This window comes from Mus caroli, unplaced genomic scaffold (genome assembly GCF_978045245.1).
Source record: "Mus caroli unplaced genomic scaffold, Mus_caroli_1 scaffold_12, whole genome shotgun sequence".
Lineage (NCBI taxonomy): Eukaryota > Metazoa > Chordata > Mammalia > Rodentia > Muridae > Mus > Mus caroli.
In genome coordinates this window covers 62,812,632-62,825,493 of record NW_028227267.1, presented here as the reverse complement: position 1 = coordinate 62,825,493, position 12,862 = coordinate 62,812,632, and the positions used below count along the sequence as shown (strand labels likewise).

The following is a 12,862-nucleotide window of genomic DNA, read 5'->3' as shown; positions in this document are numbered from 1 at the left end:
TATTTTTCTTGATTGATGAAGTGGATTTTGTCTTAGTTTAATTAATTTACAAAATAATTTTAATGATAATTCTATGCTTGTGATATTTTTCTTTGCATGCAGAGAAAATCCCTCAAGCTGTATTGCTTATTCTATTTGATACAGCGTCGGGCGTGCCATGCTGAGGGTCTAACACCATTTGAAACGGAAACATCCAGGATATGAGAACACCCACAATGGAATTAAGAAAGACGGAAAACAACCTAACTGTACTATAAGTAGATAAAAAGTCTTGGTGAGTGAGAGGGTTGATGGCATACATTAGGTCCCCGTGAAAGAGTCTAGTCCATGGGAGTGTGATTGTCAAAAATTGTGTTTAAAGACTGTATGTGTTGGTAAAATTGCTTAACATGGAAGTACAGACAGTGAGCTCTTGTCCACTGTACACACTGGAAATGAACAGTTGCATACATGGTAGTAGCTGTGTTTCCCGTGTTGGGGTAGAAGCTTGTAGACAAGGAAAAGAGGGTTTATACAGTAATCTGTGTGATAAGCAATTAGTTTTGTAAACACAGTGTTGCCTTGTGACTTCTCCTAGGGAGTCATGGGCACATGGCTATTCACCCCACAGAAACCACCTATGAAAGACCAAATGCATGATTCTACCAGATTCTAGCTTTGTCCATGAGTTTAGTAGGGCTACTTACAGGAGTATGGGTAAGGGGTTACTTAGAGGATCACGTGTGACTCAAAGGCAGCTGCATTGCCAAAAAGCTCACTCCAGCAGAGATGACAATGAACATCACAAGAGCTCTAGGCAGAGTTGGCAGGCAGCACCACAAGAGATCCACTGACCCCAACATCTGTTTACCACTTATGTCACCTTAGGGAGGAGCCTTGGGAAGCTTGTAGGTTTCCTGAGCTTCCTGAGTTTAGTGAGCCCCTTTCCTTCCTCCCTCTCTCCCTTCCTCCCTTGAAGAAGTGTTTCAATATCAAAGAATCATGTATAGCACACATACTGACTCATGTTTAGCTTAATGCAGACACAGTTGAGCAGATATAGATTATAGATGTGTCTGCAACTTGACTTAGTATATACACAATTTTCTTTCAGGGTCAGTTTTACGGGACAAGAAACAATGGTACCACAGTAAAAGTGAGCTCCCCTTGACCTAGGTCAGAGATAGGAAATATATAAGAAGAGACAGACAAAAGGAAGTGGTGATTATTTGTTTAAGCTCTGCAAAAATGGTGGCATGCCGAAGGAATGGAAGAATCTAGAACAATTTGAGAAGTAAAACAAAACAAAATATAGAAGAAATAAGGCTAGGCAGTAACCCAAAGATCAAAGTAATATCTATGCGTCCATGTTGAGCTAAATAGATAACTGAAGTATGCAACTGAATATGTGGAAGAACCTTCAAATTTTTTATTTAGAAATCCAAATAGTTTGTATAAATAACCTGCTTTCCAAGGATGAGAACAGAGCACGCTCTCACTAAGACTTGGCTCTGCATAATGACTTTCTTTCAAGGTGCATATACAGCTAGAGGAGAAAAGTTACTTTGCAGTAGAAAAATGTATAAATATGACCTCAGTGAATTTTGAGATCATCAGTCATAAAGCAAATCAATACCATGTTCTTCTAACAGAATGTACCGAAAACATGCTTTACCTTTGCTCCCTCCTCCCAAATACATCATCTAGTTTAGCCATGAGGACACATCACTGTCTAAACCTGAGTTTGAGTCTGTTCTTTAGAATGGTTGACCAGCATTCCTCAAAACCATCAAGGACTTCAGAAGCAAGGAAAGTCTTAGGAACTCACAGTCAAGGACAATCTAAGGTAGTGGTTCTCAGCCTTCCTAATGCTGTGACCATTTAATACAATTGCTCATAATGTGGCAATGCCCAACTATAAAATTATTTGTTTGCTACTTTATAACTGTTATGATATGCAATCTAAATATCTGATAAGCAGGATATCTGTGAAAGGAGTTGAGAACAACTGGTCTAAGGATACAGAGCAGCTGGAACTCTTGTATCCTAGGGTGGCAGTAGGGGTCCTGGACCAGGATGTGTGGGTATTAGGAAACTCTCTCAGCACAAGGGCAAAAGGTGTGGCAGATGCACCCCACTCTCATTAGATGCCCAATAAAAACCATCATTGCCCAAGCTCACTGCCTCATATGAGCATTAGCCAACCAAAAACTAAGGTGATTGGCCAGGCTGAAGTAAGCAGGTAGAGTTTGTAGGGCAGAGACAAGGAGATAAGAAATTGACACAGAGATCTCTGGAGACTTCTAAAGCACCCCACCCCCATCCACCCCTCACACTAGTGTCCAGATTTGTAGTAACAAGGGATTCGGAGAATTGGAAAAGTCCACGGCGCTCATACTGTTCTGAAGACTTGCCCATTGCCCAGGTCACAAGGGAGAACTTTGTAATAAGTAGGCATCAGGGTGGAGCACCTACAAGGGGCTTGGCTCAATGGTGAGAACTTGGTTCTCAATAGACAAGAGGCTTCTTCCATCATGTCTGACATAGCAACATCCGAACAGACCAAACCGTTAGCTAAGGAACTTGGCTGCATTCTAGAATAACGCCTAACAATCTTCACATGGATGAATTCAGCATATTCCAAGGTAAGAGTCACAGTGCCTGCCATCTACTCAGACATGGTGAGAGGCACAATGACGCAGGGAAATGCAACAACCTCTAAGGAGAAGGCAAATAGCAACTCAAAACCAACTTAGAGTGTACACAAGGAAAATCAGCAGGAAAATCAGAACAGGCATTATAATGGAATGGTATGTGGCTAAAACATTGGAGGCCTAACAGTAACTTTAAAAATTGTGTCAGGATTTTCACAGCTAAAGTATGGCCTGCTTTGGGATCCCTTTTACCTATTATATCCATTTTAAATATATTCACTTGTGTGTGTGTGTGTGTGTGTGTGTGTGTGTGTGTGGTGTACTGGGGAGTACACATGCTGTGGCATGTGTGTGGAGGTCGGAGGACAACTTTCCGGACTCATTTCTCTCCTTCAGCCTGGGTGAGACAGGGTTTCCTTTGTTTATGCCATGCTTCTACCAGGCCAGCCAGTCCCAAAAGTTCTGGGCAATTCTTCAGACTCTGCCTCCCATCTCCAGTGGGGGTGCTGGCTCATCTAAACCCACAGGAATAAGGATCCCAAATGGCAAGGTGTTGAGGAGGAAGACCAGGGATGAGAAAGAAAGAAGACAGGTAGTTGGGACAGGGAAGTCTTGCATGTTGATGAGCTGTGCCAAGCATGCTTATTAAGAAATACAGCATCCTATCTACTATTTGCAGGGGGAAATGAGCCAAGGTCAGCGGAGAGCTAAGCCAGATGATATTGACAAAGAGAGCACAGGATACCCCAGACACAGTTGCCTTAGGAATGATTAACCACAATCCTTTAGGGGAAAAAGCTTTAGGGTTCCCAGGAACGGGGCCTTACCTTCCTTCAAGGCCCCAGACCAGACCTTGCCAATTCCCATAGATTTTTTTTTCCAGAATCGCTTGTAATTACTTTCTCTAAGGACTGATGGGTAAGATTTTGCTTAACAAGGACACTGAAAGATGACACAGGTTATAAGAAGTAAGATAACTACCCTGAGGTTGCCTTGTACTCTGAGTTCCTAAGTAATAAGTCAAAGTCTAACTTAAGAATATGAACATATATGTATAATATAAATATCTGTATGTTGGCCCTGTGGTTAAGATCCTTTGCAGCTCTTGCCGAGAACGTCATCAGTTACCAGCATCCATGTCTGGCAGCTGACAATCATATGTAATTCAGTTCTAGGGGACATGACACTCTCTTCTGACCTCCCTAGGTACTCATGTGAATGTGAGCATTCACACACACACACACACACACACACACACACACACACACACACACTAGTTATAGAAGAATATGTAACAAATAGTTGGATTCCAGCCAATCACCAACAGCTATACATCTGTCAATCCCAGACAGTACTGACTTAACTATAAGGCAGATGCCCGAGTGCAGCCAATCAGATGACCTTTGCCTCGCCTCTGACCAGCCTGTGGAGGTTCGCTGCTTCTGCTGCAGTCCTGCGCCCTCACATTTACTCTTGTTCTCAGTCTGCCTGACTCAGAAGTTATTTTTTGTTCAAACAAGCACCATCCGATTTAATTTGTCGAAAACAGTTTTCTTTTAGTGAGCTGTCTTAGGCCAAGTCTTAGTCAGTTTTCCATCACTGTGACTAACTCGGGGAAACAAGTTAAAAGGAAGAAAAAGGCTTATTCCATTATAGTCTCAAGGAGTTCGGCCTGTGGGTGGTGGACTCCATTGTTTCTGGCTTGGATTGAGGCAGAGCACCCCAGTGTGGAGTTGCATAGCAGACCCACGCTGCTCACATCAGGGTAGCCAGGAGATAAAGAGAGAACACACCATCACCCCAATATCTGCTTCAAAGGCATAATCCCAAGAAGCTACCTTTCTTCCCCCAGGCCCCACTTTATAGAGGTTCTACCACCTCCCAGCAGTGCTTTATGAGCTGTGGCCAAACACATGAGCCATGGGAGACATTTAAAGCCCAAACCATCCCAGTCTGTGCTGTGTTGTTGATCTTGGGTAACTTTTTGTTTGTTTGTTTGTTTGTTTGTTTGTTTGTTTTTCGAGACAGGGTTTCTCTGTACAACCCTGGCTATCCTGGAACTCACTTTGTAGACCAGGCTGGCCTCCAACTCAGAAATCCTCCTGCCTCTGCCTCCCAAGTTCTGGGATTAAAGGCGTGCACCACCATGCCCGGCTGGGTAACTTATAAGGAACAGAAAGGTACTGGCTCGTGGTTCTTGGGGCTGAAGTCTAAGATGGAGAATTGGCATCCAATAAAGACTTTCTGGCTACATCATCCTGTGGTGGAAGGTGGAGGGGAGGACAAGAGAGGGTGAGCGGGACAAAGAATCAAACTCTCTTGTGCCTTTGCAGAAAACATTCTCACAAGGAGCCCACATCCAGCATTATGGCTTTCATCTGGTCAGGAGGACAGAGCCCCCAGGGCTATGCCTTTCTCGTGAGCTCCCATTTCCAACACTGTTGAACTGGGGCCTATGTTTCCAGTATGTTTTGTGGGGGACACATTCACACTACAGCACAGCTGGATATGAAGAGCTGACTCCTCTCTTTGGGGTGGGGGCAGGGTGGGGGTTCTTGGAAAGGCTTTTACTGTTACTGTGTTGTGCATGCTATATTGGAGAACATGCATGCCAGCCCAGTTTTCTTTTATTGCTTGTTTGTTCTTTTTGTCTAGAGGTCAGAGGGTTGCTGTTGTTGTTTTTGTTGTTGTTAAGATCAATTGTTTTTCCTGAATGTGTACCAGAATTATCATATTATCATTTGAAATAAATTTTCTGAAACACACACACACACACACACACACACACACACACACGACAGAGAGAGGGAGAGGGAGAAGAAGAGGGAGAGGGAGAGGGAGAGGGAGAGAGAGATGGGGGAGAGGGAAAGGGGGAGGGGGAGAGGGAGGGGGAGAGGGATTCTTATCTTTGTTAACCGAGTTGAGTTGAGTAGATAGCCCTGAGTGGGTGTGGCACCAGTTCACAGGCAGAGCCTTGGACTGTAAGAGCAGAGAAAGCGAGGTGAGGGGGCATGCACTGTATACTTCCTGCTCTTGACTGTGACAAATCAGCTTCAGGTTCCTCCCTTGAGTGTCCCACAATGTCGGGCTGGACTGTAACCTGCAATTGTAAGTTGAATAAGCCTTTTCTTCCCTAAGTTGCTTTAGATCAGTATATTATTGATCAGGTATCATAGCAACAGACGCAGAATTACAAATGTTTGTGCACACATATATGACATATGTCTCTATTATGGGACTGTTTAACTTCAGGACAATTTTAAAAAATTACAGTCTTAAGTGCTAATTCTATCTTGTGAGCTTTATTTTCTTCAAAAACTCCAAATATAAAGCTTGCTCCATCATGCAGAATCTGGGTTTGGCACTGTAAAAGGGACCGAGAACCCAACACTCTCATTCTGCGAAATGGAGATAGTGTTAAAATGATTCCTAATGACCTGCTGTCACACCCATAAGTCAGAGCATCTCTCAGCCCTCATGAGAGAGGCTTCTTCTCTCTGTACATGCCAATTAACACTGAGAACACAACTGGTCAACATTCAGAGCATAAGACTTCAAAGCTATCAGGTCAGCCCTAAATGGCGAATATATATCACACTCCTTTCCACAAGGTTTGAAGATATTCATCGGAAGAAGAGCAGAATGATTCTAAGAGCCAAGATGGTGGAAACCGGGTTTGCTGGATCCAACAAGTCAAGTTGCACACAGCAATTGTGATGGCTCGTCCAAGACTTGCACAAGCTCCGTCCAGAAAAAAAAAAAATCCACGAATAATGATGGAGGAAGGTAGGCAGGTCCCACCACTAGCTGGAGAGAAACAGGCTAATGTCTTTAATGATGTATCCCCTGGAGGGCTGGCCACACACTGACACAGGTCCTACTCTCAATACTAGCTGGGCAAAACAAAACTCAAACTTGAGTATGGAGGGAGGTGGAAAGGGTGGGTATAGGAGGAGCTCGAGGTGGAGGTGAATATGCTCAAAGTATGTTATATGAAATTCTCAAAGAATAAGTTTAAAAAATGTTTAAAACCCCAAACATACAAGTTGAGTATTCTGTTCAGTCTTTTCGACTACTTTCTGTGTACTCCTTTTTCCTTTTGTCCTACTTTTTGCCCTTGTGTTTTTAACCTGCTTTCTCTATTATATTTCTATAATTTGTATTTGACTTTATTCTGTTGACAACTCAGATTTATTTTCATTTCGGACTCCAAGCGTTGCTTTTCCTTTCATCTGCATCCTGGTCTTGATTAGATTTTGCTCCGTTTCTTTCTGTGTTTTGTACATCTGTGCCTTAATTTTTGATTATAACTGTGAGGACTTAAAAATAATCTCTCTCAGGTGTTTGATGGAGGATATTTGTTCATTTAGAGGTGATGCTCGCCCGCTCTTCCGTGTCTTTCCTGTAATCCGATGGGGAGTTTTATCCTCTACTGTCTCCTCTTACTCTCTGTACACAGTAGGTCTGACCGCTCCTCTTCCAGGTATACAACAGTCAGTGTAGTAAGTGTGTCCATTCACGCATGATGCTGTCGAAGAAAAGAAGCAGTGGGCCGCTGTCTCTGTGGGATGGTCAATCCCCTGCCCCTCCCCTTTCTACCTTGTCGTTTTGGCCTTTCATTACCACATTTCTCCAAAGAGCTTTCTCTGTGTCCTTTGCCGAGAGATGCTCCTCTGCACCAGTCTCTGCCGCTCCCCTCACCCCACCCTCTTTAGATTCGGATTATCTGGGCATTTCTGTGTTGGGTCGGAGAAGGCGGTCTTGATTGTGCTCCTCCGCATTTCCCTGATATGATCTAAGGCTCCAGTTCCCACCACTGCTCCGTTTGGGGCAACTGATGCAGCTCCAGGTCTCTGGAAGTTTGGGGTCTCATAAGTGATTTGCCCTTGATAATATCGTCTGTGTCTGTAATGCTGAAGACATGGGCTGTTGGTGGACTTATCTCCAGGCTCAAAGTGATCTTAGATAGTTGAGGAATTTTCGGTGCACAGATGCGTTTACATCTGCTCTCAACAACTATGTTGCTAAGCACTGTGATTTCCTTCTCCCTATTCACGTCCCCACATCTTCCTGATTTCACTTGGCAGCTGTGAGAGGACTCTGCTGGGGCCGGACTCCATTTGTGGCCATATCAGGTCACTTCCTCAAGAGGCACATCTGCAGACCCGTTTTTAGCTCCTCCCTTCATCTCATCCCCTGTGCACCATATCTGAAACCAGTTCCTCAGAGCCTGGGCTAGGTAGGCTCCCGATCTGAGGACCCAGCCTCCAGGCGCCTGATGAGGTGTAAGGGAGAATTGGAAGGGGGAGCTAGGCTGCCTCTACAGTCTTTTTTCCAGGACCTAATCCAGTGGTTTTGTGTGGGGCAGGGGGCGGGGTGCAGTTAATTGTCTACCGGGCTCACAAGCACTTCTGTAGACACTTTGAATGTCAGCTCATTTAATCCCCAAACCACTTTGATATCACCCAGGAGCACACTGCTGAGAGACGGACACAAGCCTGGCTTCCCATCTGGATTTCACGATAAGTGATCATTTCCACACAGTGAAGGGTACTTACTCTGGGTCTGAAAACTGACTGATAATTTTATATAGCATGGCCAAATATGTGATAATGATTATGCATGTGTATGTTGAACATGTGGCACAGAAACATGTTTTAGCCAATGATGGACCATGTGTACATTTCTCAGCAATACTGCAGCCATTTCAGTGTGTCACTACATTCTGTTATGTTTGCACAATGGTGAGAGTTCTCATACCCTTATTATTAAACAATATGTGTCTCTACCTCTCTGCCTGTGCTTGTCTCTCTGTTTCTGTTTCTGTCTCTCTGTTTCTGTCTCTGTCTCTGTCTCTCTGTGTGTGTGTGTGTGTGTGTGTGAGTATGTGTGTGTGTGTGTGCAGGCACGTGTATATTGTTTGACTTAAATGAACTATATTTTCCAGTAATCTTTACATCTCTCTTTTCTGGACTATGTAGAGATGAAAAATTTGTTGATATATTTTTTCTCAAACTAACAAACAACAAACACACCAAACTTCCCACAAACCCAAAGGACATAATTCTTTGCTTTCTGCAGTGTGCTTGCAGTCAGTTGAATTAAGAAAAAGTTGACATTGTGGGGAAACAGACAGCCTAGGTATGCTGAGTGAGTCAAGTGCTTTTGGAAGGACACTGAATACCAGCTCTCTTAATCCTGACATGTATCCAAGTGTGGGTATTAGGTCGGGTGCCATCTACATTTCTCTTGTCTCTAACATCCACTAATCCCAGTAGCCCCAGGGCCACCCACAGTATACAAAGCATCACCCATATACACATCCTTGTTTGTTACCATATTCAGTTTTGTGCTATGGCCGTAAGCTTGTGGTTTGGATTCTATATGATGGGATACTTAGATTGGAAGACGAATCTGGATGATGATGGGGTTTCCTTGACAAGTAAGACTATGATAATTACTTATTGGAACAGCTTGTCACCTAGTGAGATGACAATGGCCTGATGCAGAAGGCTTATGAGAACTTGCTAACTGCAGGCTCTTGTGACTTAGAATCACCTCCTGCTGAGTCACGTTCTTCTAATGAATCAGCTCTCATTTGAATTTCTCTGCACTCTTTCCTACCTAATATCCTTGCTGAGCACTTCCTTTCTGCAACTTAAAGATTGGAGATTTTTAACTGGAGAATTGCTGAATGACTTGGCAATTACATCTTGAAGGATGTGCCAAGAATCATTGGAAACATAATTTCCCCCAGACTTACAGGACAGGACCCAGTGACACAGAGTGTCCTTTGCAATGACGATAGAGCTTATGCTAGCTAGATCTTTAAATAGGCACCCGATCTTCAAAACCTTGACTCAAACCCCAGGAGTCTGAACATTATTATATTAAGCTTGCCTTGAAATCCAGTTTCACTTCAGTTGATTTATTGCTCAATTAAGAATATTGAAAAATGGCCACTTTTCCTTCCCTATTTTATAGGGATTGTGCTAGTGATGGCTTTAGACAGATAATACACACTAAATATTATTGCACTTCTGCATTTTAGAATCATAGGCCATCTATCCTCTTCAGGGGATAGATATTAGAGTTGTCAGAAAAGAAAGCCAATGTTCCCTTCCAAGGCAAATAATTTTAGAGATAATAAAGCCTTAGAAATGTTACATGCCATTGTGCTGATAAGGAAACGACAGTTGACTGTATCCGTATTCAGGTCACAGATATTTTCAGTTATTTTTCTTGGTGTATCTTAGATTGAAAATCAGACAATCTGTGAGCAGTGATAATTTTTCTCCCCCATCGTTACTGTAGTCGGTCCATACTCAATTGATATTTCAAGATGATGATGAATGTTACTGTGAGCCATGTTTGATTCTTGATTTTCCCTAGTCAGGAGATTGGCAAATGTTATGGTTTGAAAACTTCCCTCTCACATGCATAAAAATGTAATCCCAGGTCCACCAGGCTTGACAAGTACCAGTAAGAAGGAGGTGTTCTACAAGAACAGAGACCTTAGGAATGGGCTGGTGTTGTATCACGGGAGTGGGCTTGTTATGAAAGCAGTTCCTTCTTGTGTGTCTCTCCTCCTTCCATCCACCATGACACAGCAAGAAGGTGCTTGGCAAACACCACGATCGCTTTTAGACGCCTCAATCTCCAGAGTCAGGAGCCAAACAAATTCTAGTGTATAAATTCTCCAGGCTTGAGTAGTCCTTTACAGCACTGCAAGACAGAAAATGACAGCCGTCAATGTAAACTATACTTCATTGTGTTAAAAAAAAATAAATTTTATGAAGAAGAACTTAGAAGTGAGACTAGATATTGGATAAGTTCGGTGAGATTTTCTACAGCCATAGAGGCTATGGTTGGTATGGCTTGTCCTCCAAAGGTTCACGCTCAGAGAACTTGGTCCCCAGTGTTGAGACAGTGAGATTGTTAAGAAGTGGGATCTGGTGGAAGGAAACTGGGTCATGAGGGGGAGGGGGCTTTACTTTACTGGTGAGGTTGAAGCTAGCATGTAAGATCTAGAAGTGGATTAGGACCCAGGAGAATGAGTTGTTTTGAAAGAAGAAGCCTGGCTCCCTTCTCACTCTTCGCCTGGCTTTGCAGATATTTCTCTTCTGTACAGCCTGTTTCTGCATCACAGCTGGGTTTTCATGAAACCAAAGGCCCTCACCACGACACCAGCACTCTGCTCTCTTTAACCTTCTGTCTACAGAGAGGTGAGTCACATAAACCTGTTTTGTTTATACTTTATTCAGTTTAAGAATTTTGTATGACCACACAAGACATTGGGTGAAACCTTCATTTTATGCTCTGTTCCTTGATTAATGGCCAATAATTCGGCTAAGAGTCTGCTCCTAAAAGGCCTAGTTACAGCCTCCCTCAAAACCCATCTACAAGAAATTAACCATTGAACCTCTGAAGGCTAAATATGAAATACCGACAAGTATTTAGTCAACATCACATCTCTCATGGATGCTCCATCAATGTTATAGATGACAGTGGATCCTAGAGGGTCTTGTTGGGCAGACATAGGACTGATGCACCCTACTGTATTCACAAACCTCTTTACTTCCCTGTTTCCAGCTCATAGCATGTATAATAAACAAATGGTAGTAACTAAAGTGGGCTTCTGAATTCTGGGAGCCATTCTTGCAAGTTACTAAATCCTCCTCCTAGCTTTATAGGCAGTCATGGAAGCTCCAGAGGACAATGACACCTAGACTGTCTTTGTCAGGAGAGTGGGGTAGAATTCAATCTGTAGGCAACTGTACTAACTCTGGCTAGCTAGTGTCAGAATTGAACAATGACAATGAAGATTCAATTGGTGGTCAGAGAGTTAAACAGTTGTTGGTATTTCCTATTTGGCATTTAGAGGTTCAATGACTAATTTCGTGTAGGTGTGTTTTGGAGGAGTCTGTGACCACCCTTTTTAGGGGCAGACTATACTTTGTCTTCTTCTCTCAGTTTGTACTGGGGATGAAGTTTCCTAACTTACCAGGCCTGAGCCCAGTGCATCTCTCTGCAGCCACATGAAAGCGATGTAATTTGACCAGAAGGAAGAGAAAGGAGTCTGCATAGGTGCAAACATCTGGAACAGAGGGAACCATGAACCCATCACTGATTGCCTCAGTGCCCTTGACCTAAAGCTCGTGTGCTGGCGTGTTTGCAGTTTTCCTCTCTGCTTCCCACTTTTTGTTTTCTAGAGTAAATTAAATTTTTACATTTTTTCCTTTATAGTTTGGAAATAAAGTGCTTCAAGTCTATTCCACTAGAGGTGACATTTATTTTTTTACTTGACTTATTCCCCCGCCACTCACACACACTCTTACCAATGTTATGATTGATACATAGCTGTCATTTGTGTCTTCCTAACAGGGTGTAAGGATTTTTACTTTTTAAATTTCCTGTGGTGTTGAGAGAAAGACGTGGTCTTAGATTTTAGATTCTGGTTCATTACCATAAGAGCATATAAAAATGTATCATTTTTAAAAATAGTATACTCGACAACAATAAAAATCTAATTCACATTCAAAACTGGGCAAAGGCATTGAATAAATGTTCTCTGAAGACATTATATAACTTGACGATAAACACAAGAAGATGCTTGCAACATTACCCAGTAGCAGAATTCAGAACAAAACTGCAATGAGGTGTTTTTTCACAAACATTAAGATGGCTATTACAAAAGAGAAATAAATAACATAATGGACCACGAGGAGAATAACAAGCACTCGAAAGTGTGTCGAGAAATTGGAACGCTCGTACCTTGCTGGTGACTATCTGAAGTCATGAGGCACTGCTGAAGATGACTGGGAAATTCCCCAAAATGTTAAACATAGAATCAAACGACTCAGACACTCTGCTCCAGGCATACCCTCGGAAGAATCACAAGCGAGGACTCAGATTCGTGCAGACTATGTCTGTAAAAGAGGTATCTCTAAGGGACCAAAGAGAGGCAGCCCAAGGGTCAACACACAGACGCAGCCAGAGCAAGGGAAGGTCCTTTTCTTCTAGTCAAGAAGACAGACTTGGGAAGAAATGAGCATTGTGGGATCTTGACCTCAGGCCCCTAGAATGACAAGAAGATGTTTTGTTTGTTTGTTTGTTTGTTTGTTTGTTTGTTTGTTTTTTTGCTTTAGTGACACCATGTTCATTTGGTCAGGGCAGCCTTTGGTGACCGATTCTGTTATCCTACTCAGTCAGTGCATTGGATGGCCAGA

The 12,862-nt window shown here is 42.9% G+C and overlaps 1 long non-coding RNA gene across 1 annotated transcript; it reads left to right on the top strand.

The window, feature by feature from the left end:
* The first annotated feature begins 2,644 nt into the window (after nt 1-2,644).
* On the top strand, nt 2,645-11,891 carry LOC110309898 (uncharacterized). The gene is made up of 4 exons (XR_002379760.2): nt 2,645-2,789; nt 6,245-6,419; nt 10,746-10,858; nt 11,668-11,891. It is a non-coding gene; the product is annotated as an uncharacterized LOC110309898 (long non-coding RNA).
* Nucleotides 11,892-12,862: the final 971 nt, after the last annotated feature.